The 8,536-nt window shown below is 44.2% G+C and overlaps 1 pseudogene; it reads right to left on the bottom strand.

Moving 5' to 3' along the window:
• Positions 1-5,720: 5,720 nt before the first annotated feature.
• On the bottom strand, positions 5,721-5,839 carry LOC136656180 (5S ribosomal RNA; annotated as a pseudogene).
• Between the last annotated feature and the right edge of the window lie 2,697 nt (positions 5,840-8,536).

Genomic DNA, 8,536 nt, shown 5'->3' with positions numbered 1-8,536 from the left:
TAATGTGACCTTTGGCTGACTGCGGCTTAAGCTTGAAACCTAAACTGATGTCACTTCTGCCATGACATCACTTCCAGGTTAATGACATCACTTCCGGTGGATCCCGACAAACTGTCATTCTAAAAATTGGGTCCCTGTGCTAAAAAGGTTTGAGAGCCACTGCACTAGCCCACAGTCAAAGTGATACTGAACACCCAGAAAGCACTATACCAGTGGTTCATTTAGCACCGGGACCCACTTTTTAGAATGAGAATCTGGAAGTAATATCATGACTGGAAGTGACATCATCAAGCAGGAAAATTTTTGACAATCCTAGGCTGCAATCCTACCTACACTTACCCAGGACTAAGTCCCATTTACTATCATTGTTAAAAGCATATACAGAGTAGCCTGTTGAAAGTACAGGTCTGTAACAATTCCCCAAATGCAACCACATACCATGGTAGCATCAAGTCTAATATATTAAAATTAAAATATTGAAATGAATGGGGACCCACCTGAAATTGACTCATGACCCACCTAGTGGGTCCTGACCCACGGTTTGAGAAACACTGCACTATACAAATGCTAGGTGCTATTACTAACCAGTGGACAAAACAGTGGCCCAGAACAATTTGCTGTGCCATATTTAATGAGCAATTGGCAGAAAAGTTACTAGCTTGTGGCTTTCCCCTATACCAGCATATTTCACTTGGACAGCAGGATGTTGCCCTGGAGCAAGCAACTATTTAGTGTGAAGTCGACCTGACTGAACATGCATTTCACTGTGCAAACCTATTCAGCTCTCCCTTTGGAGAAAAAAAAAAAAATCCCTGACTTTAATAGGTTTGTGTTTGTCCCATCACCGATGCCTGAGAACATTTAAAAGGTGCTGGATTCATTTTGCCTCTCATTTAGTCCATAGTGCCATATCCTTCCCAGAGGAGGATTACAACCATTTACTGTATTATTTTTTTTGCCACACAGATTGTGATCCTAATTACCATGTCAGCCTGGAAGACTCAGGTGTATGAATGAGTTTGTTTGCCAGAGTTATTCCCCAGTGATTGCTTCTGGGCAAGATATTCATAAGGCTTATTGAAGCCGTACCGGTGGGAAATGAAAGCTCCGAGAGCCCAGGCTAAGTGACAATTTCTCCCCTCAATGAGCTAGAGAAGGCAGGTTACTCTTAATTATTTACGACTCAACCTGTAGAATACCTCTTCAGTTATGATTACCAACGTATTGTTAGTGCCACAAGACTTGGGCAGTCATCTGGGATTGCGAGCCTGTGGCAAGGATCTGCTTTTCAGATATTATGTACAGCAGCTAATTGCACTGAAAAAGTAACTCATTGACGGTAATCATTAATGAACCTAAAATTTATATTAATTTTAAATGTATTGTTACAATTTTTAAACCTGGTGTAGCATCGTAGCAACAAGACTGTACTGTGAATTGGGACTCCCCTGATTCAAACTTCACCTCTGCCATGAAGAGGCCATAAGCAAGTCTCAGTATTCCCATCTGCAATATGGGGGTAATAATAATTATCTTACAGGGTTGTTGTAAGGACTACAACAATACATAATACACATGAAACCCTTTGCAGAAAATGCTATACTCATGGTAATTGTTATTTCATAATATTTTTTTCTCTCTCTCCATTGAATAATTCTTGGGGCTACTCAGATTGGTTGGTGAGAGACAGAACAGATAAAAGGAAGTACTTTTTCACATAACCCATAATTTGTGTATGGAACGGCCACTGGCTTGGATGGGTTAAAAAGAGGATTGGACAAATTCATGGAGAATGTCTGTCAATGACTATGAGTTATGATGGCAGTTTGCTATAGATATGTACCCAAAGATAAAGGTAAAAATAGAATTGGCCATCAGATGTACAGTAGTTAAACAGGCCATTCCTTCTAACAGTTATTCCTTCCTTGATGATAAACCACGGCAATGAAAGCACCACATTTTCAGCCAGCTGTAATGGATAGTTTCACATCTCACAGGGCTTCAGCCCTCCCAAATTATGCTAAGAATTCCGGATTTAAGAAGCAAACAGCCTCGTGGCTTTATTGGAGAAGAGAATTGCCTTGAACTGGTCAGTTCTGAAGAGATTCCAGCTTAAAAAGACAATGGGGCAATCAATGTTTGCCTAATTAGATGAGGCCTGGAAGCTTCTTTTATTTACAGTGACAGTGAGTATGATGAAATGAGGGTGTCCATCTTAAATCCCACTATTATCATTTAGAGCAGGGGTCTGCAAACCCCGGCCTGGGGGAAAGATGCAGCCTGCAGCAAGCCTCAAACCAGCCTGCGGCCAGCCTCTTGTCCCCTGAAAGCCTCTGGGCCACTCGACTGTACATGACCAGAGCTGTACTCTGATTGCATCTGGAGGGTGTTCTGAGGGCCAGAGAGGCTGAGTGAATGAGCCCACTCATTCATTTATTCATTCATCTAAGTTCCATCTCTAATTTATTTATTTAAATTTTATATTTAAATTTTTTTCTGGCCCTCAGCACTGCACCAGATATTTCATGCAGCCCTCTGGCCAAAAAGTTTGGAGACCCCTGATTTAGAGAATGGGCTTCACTTTTGAAATGCCGTATAGAATGCACTGGATTGGTTGGATAAAGTTATATGTGTCATGATGGGTAGGGCAGTTTTTTTTTACTATGAATTTAATGTTGTGGACCTCAGATATGCATTTCTGAAGGCTCTGGAATAATTTCTTTGTTTTGTAATGTAAAAACACTTTGTGAGCTGGTTTTGGTTGAAAAGTGGTATATAAATAGTAATAATTGTCTTTAGACAGCAGTTATAAAAATTTGACCACCTTGGTTTCCTGTTTCTACTGCTTCTTATTTCTAACTGGTTCAAGAATGATCAGAGCTCACAGGAAAGTATTGGGCATGCAGGAGGCACATGTGGTCACTAGAGGCAGGTGAGGCAGTGCCTCACCTGACCCGGTGCCATATGTGACCCAGGTTGGAGTTGTTCTGAGAGCTGAACAGGCTGTGCACTGCCTCTCCATCCCTCCAAACAACTTTGGAAGGCTTTAGAAAGGCACTTTTGGTTTTACAAAAACCGGAAGTACTTTTCTAAGGCCTTCTGGAAATCCCTTCTGGGGTCACGGCCACATGCATCCTCTCCAGCCCTCAGAATACCTCTGGACACAACTAGAGCGGTTATGTCTGGAGGTGACCCAAAAGTGATGTCACTTCCAGGACACGGGGTTTGGTGGCGGTGGAGCCTCACTGGCACAAACCATCACTTCATGTCCCTAGGATGTAGAGTTCTAGATCTTTCTCTAGCTGAACTTTATCATCACCCTGTCCCTGCCCTTCTGGTCCCTGACTTTGTATGTGCCTTTGTACAAGTTACAAGAGTATTCCTTGCTTTATTCCCCAGCCCTGAGGTTTTCAATCTGTGTGTCCCGGCTCCCTGGGGAGGTGTGGCTAGCTGCCAGGGGCATCGTGAGGCACCTCCAGGAGAGAGGTGGCCATAGCTACAAGACCTAGTAGAGTAGAGTAGCTGCCCTGCTCAGCTGCACCTGCCGCCTCCCTGCTTGCTGCTTTCTTCGGCTGTGAACAAGGTGGGTGGGGTGTGTGAAACATGGTGGGGGGAGGTAGGAGAGAAGGCTGGCCAGGCAGCAGCAGAAGTGCCGCATCTCATCAGCACAGGGCTCGTTCCTGGCAGGCTTCAAACTGGGAGGGAAGTAGCAATTTCCTTCACTTGGGAAGGAGGGAGCCAGCCTGCTCTTGGGGGGTGTCCAAATGTCCCAGCCTGCATTCCTCCGTCTTGCCTGGGGAGAACAGGGGTGGCATCTGCGTGTTAGGGTGTATGTGTGTGAGCAGCCCCCATCTACTTTGGGGTGAGTTGTAATCTTGCTCAGTGTGGCTGCAATCCTTTCCACACTTTCCTGGGAGTAATCCCCATTGACTCAAATGGGACTTACTTCAGAGTAGACCTACATAGGCTTGGGGTCTGTGTTAGCTTAACCAAGGATCCTCACCTTTCTCTTTTTTCTCCCCCTTCAAAAAAGAGAAAATAAAAACCACTCTTGATGACTTTTTCTCCAAAAATTGATTAAAAAATAAAAATACCCATTCCTTTTCAGCCATCCCCCTTTTTCCTTCTGCCTCCCGGGGGGGTGGGTGGGTGGGTGGCTGGGTTTACTGCCCATGTTTTTTGTTGTTGTTTTCATTATTATTAGTATTAACAGTCTTTATATAGCACTTTTCAACAAAAGTTTACAAAACAGTTTACAGAGAAAAATCAAATAACTCATGGCTCCTTGTCCCAAAAGGGCTCACAATCTAAAAAGATACAACACCAGCAGACAGCCACTAGTAAAGACACTGCTGGGGGAAGGTGGGCCAGTTACTCTCCCCCTGCTAAATAAAAGAGGAGCACCCACTTGAAAAAGTGCCTCTTACTAGTTAGCAGGGGCTAACTGTTGCTGGCTGTTGGCTGTTGGAAGACAAAAGGCACAATCCTAGCTTCCTCTACTCAGAAGTAAGTCCTATTGTGTTCAATGGGGCTTACTCCCAGGAAAGTGAGGTTAGGATTGCAGTCAAACAGTCTCTGGGTCTCAGTTTGCATCAGTTTTTGCAATTAGCAGATACGCACAAAACAGTCTTCCCCTCCCCCAGCAAATTCATCACTCCCCCCCTTTCCAAAACCCTCCAGGTGTGCTGCTAACAAACTCAGGGCACAATCCTAACCAGGTCTACTCAGAAGTAAGTCCTATTTTGTTCAATGGGGCTTACTCTCCGGTAAGTGTGGTTAGGATTGCAGCCTCAGAAAGCTGGCAGCTGTTTTTTTTTGTTTCTAGTGTATTATAACACCTTCACCCCATTTTGGGGTAACTGAAGTGAGGTGTTGTAATGGGGAGCCTTGGCCAATGGCCACAAGGATCAGGGGAGCCGCGGGCTGGAAAAGTTTGAGAACCACTGCCCCAGCCCCAGGTATGGTATTGAAAAGGTAGTACGGACTTGATCTCAGTGGCATAGCTAAGGTATCTAGCACCAGGGGGCACAAATTTTTTTAATGAGGGACTCCAGATACTTCAATAACGCAGTCCTCAATCCTATTGGGGCCTTGCGTTGCCGGAAATGGTGTTCTGGCAATGCAAGATCCTTTATGGTGGCACAGAAACCTGGCTGCTGCCACGGAAAGCAAGAACAGCCCTGGGAAGCTCCACAGGCACTGGTAAATTGGGGGTGGGGAGGGGATGTTCCAAGGAGGGGGGAGGCAGAGAGCAGGCCAAAGGGGAACATCTCAGCAGCAAACATACGTACACACTGAATCTTATCCCCCATTTTTCATTCCACCCCATTCTCTGTTCAAACTTAAGCCAGTTCTATAGCTAGTACGGGTCTGAGGTGATCCCTATACCATTAGTGGGCCCACGCAAAGATAAGTAAACATATTTTTACTTACCTCTAGCAGGCCTCCTGATCATCGCCCCCCCCCCATTACCATTGGATGCAGTGTGCACTCCATCACCTCTCACCCCACTTTGCAGTCCAAAAACTCAGAGGAATGTTGATCACACTTTCATCATATTGGAGTAATGTACTCCTCATGGCAAGTGAGGCAACTGAAGACATGACATCCTGTTTCAGAGGTTTTAAGGTGGTATGATATAACTGCAGCTGCTTCCACAATACACACAATTTTTTTCATGTTGTGGTTGGCAACCTTCAGTCTCGAAAGACTATGGTATAAGCCTACAGCACCCAGTATTCCCAGGCGGTCTCCCATCTAAGTACTAACCAGGCCTGACCCTGCTTAGCTTCCGAGATCAGACAAGATCAGGCATGTGCAGGGTTGTGGCACTCTGATCAAATGGGTCATGTGGGCATTTGAAGGTGTGCTGGAAACCTGTTTGGTGAGAGATCACGACAGGAGAGAAAGAAATGGTCATGCGTTTTGTTGGCAGTTATGGGTCTATAGCAGTGTTCTTCAACCTTGGGTTTAGGACCCCAATGGGGTCATGAAGCCTCAGTTGTGGGGTCGCAGCAACTTACAAAAAGGTTGAAGACTACTGGACTAGAGCACTGCAAGGTAAATGGGGAGGCATCTGGTGTACCCCTTCAGGTACCAGGAGATGGTGTCCCTGTCCTGCTCAGGTTCTTAGCAATTGTGCTAAAATAGCTTCTACTAGTGCCAGGCTTCATGGGAATCTTTTCTGCTCTAATAAGATTTTGTTATAGTGAATAGTGCTGGGAGGGCATGATGGGCGTAGGGAGTGGGTGAATAGCGTCCTAGGAGGGAGGTGGGACCACAGTGGGTCCCCAATCTCATACTTTACTTATTTGTTAGGGTGGGGACACAAAAAAGGTTGAAGACCACTGGTCTATAATCATACGTCTTTCAAATTTCTGAAAAGTTATCTTAAACGAAGTAAGGTATGCAAACAAAAAAAATGGCACAGATGTACAACTGGGATATTTTGTTCTGGACATGTGGCTTTTTAATGAGGCATGTGTATCTTCTAAAATAGGGATCTCCAAACTGCGGCCCGGGGGCCATATCCGGCCTGCCACAAGGTTTTATCTGGCCCTCAGCAACTTGTCTTTTTGTTTGATCTTTTTACTCATTAGAAATGCTTTCTCAGTTTAAGCATGACATTATTTCATTGTAATTGTCACATTTTTCTTTTGTATCATATGCTGGTTCCAAAAAAAAAAAAAATCTAAGTAAACTTATTCATTCATTTAAATTTCATTCATTCATTTATAAAACTGATTTTTTTTTTGGCCTGCGGAAATGTACAAAATATACAACGTGGCTACGATGTGGCCCTCATGCGAAGTTTAGAGACCCCTGTTCTAAATACACCTCCCACCTGAATCTGTATTTGAAATTTGCACCCTTGTGTTTCGACTGATGGGTACATCATTGGGAAAGAAAAGAAAGAAGAGGGAAGGGAGACTGGGAGAGGGCCGACGGTTTGGGTGGCATTAAAAAGAACGTATTCAGGCAGAGCAGAGTGAGAATAGAAGTTTGAAAACATTGCCCCGAAGGAAGAGTCTCCAGAGAAACAATGAGAATGAGAAAAATAAAAAGAAAGTTATAAATTCATCTATTTGCTCTTCCCTGACCCTTGCTTTTACTCCTCTTCACAGCAGCTACCCTGGGAAAGGGACAATGCTTTCCCCTGTCACAATATTGAGAAAAATTGAAATGGGAAAGAAAGCCCACCAGATGCTTTATTGTCTTAGACGTTTCCACATAATTAGCTGGGAATAAAGCTCCTCTGCATGGTTTCATTGCCTTGAATGAACTTGGATATTGCTACACAGTAGTGTGTTTTATGATTCATGCTCTGTTATTCAGTGGCTTTTCGAAAACTGCCAGCTACTTTATCATTGCGGCCAAGCCTGGGCCCACAACTTAAAATGCAGCAATGCAAAGTTAACTGTGCGTGACAGATGTCCATGAAATTGTTTAACACACACGCACACACACATTTATGGGCAGACAAAAGCCGCTTCTTTTGCTCCTCTTTTCGCTCAGGCCTTCCCCCCCACCTCCCCCCGGTCTTCGTTGTTGTCTGCCACAGGTTCAATGTTGTTATTAAACAGAAATAAGAGCCCGAATGCCAAGGCAGACATTTTCAGGTCTATGAAGAAGGAAAGGCAACCTCCGCAACATTCTGCTTGCAACTCTCAAAAACAAAAAAGAGTGAAAAAAGACAAGAAAAAAAAAACATTGTGGAAGCCAGGAACTCTTACTCAGAGTGAAAGCCTCGTAATCTGTAGCTTTCGTTCCCCCCCCTTTATTAAAATACCATTAAACAAGAACCAAAGTTTTGTATTCTTAGTCTCAGCCCTTACCCTGCCCAAGAGAAAGAGATGGGCATTGAATAAGAATGATGTGTCTATGAGCCTACCATTGCTTATCCAGAAATAAGTTGCACTGAGATCAATGGGGTTTACTCCAGAGTCCTACTCTCCAGAGTCTCTTACTTGGAGCCTGGTTAACTGGGATTCCATATGAGCTATGCATAATCTGAGGATCTTGGCTTTCATGTTAAAAAAGGAAAAGGACTATATTTATTGTTGGCATTCTTAGACTCTGTAGAACTGAAAAGCACTCATCTGATCGAGTTTCAAAGGAGCTGGGACATGCATATTTTAGTAGTAGTTAGTTATCTTAATAGTAGCTATCTTAGGGCCCAATCCTATCCAGTTTTCCAGCACCAGTGCAGCCGTGCCAATGGGGTGTACGCTGCATCCTTTGGTAGAGAGGCAGTCACGGAGGCCTCCCCAAGCTAAGGGAACATTTGTTCCCTTACCGTGGGGCTGCATTGCACCTGCACCAGTGCTGGAAAATTGGATAGGATTGGGCCCTTAGTAGTTAGTAGTAGTAGTTATCTTAAGGAGCCTTTTTGGCCATGGATGGCCCCCATGTTTGGAATTACCATCCCAAAGAAACCTACCAGAGTGCATTACTAACCCTTTCTGTTCAGACAAACATGCACAGCACAGTTCTAAACACGTTGACTCAGAGGTGACACATTGACTCTAAACACGTT

This window comes from Tiliqua scincoides, chromosome 6, assembly GCF_035046505.1.
Source record: "Tiliqua scincoides isolate rTilSci1 chromosome 6, rTilSci1.hap2, whole genome shotgun sequence".
NCBI classification, from domain to species: Eukaryota; Metazoa; Chordata; class Lepidosauria; order Squamata; family Scincidae; genus Tiliqua; species Tiliqua scincoides.
This window is presented reverse-complemented; position numbering and strand designations above follow the sequence as displayed.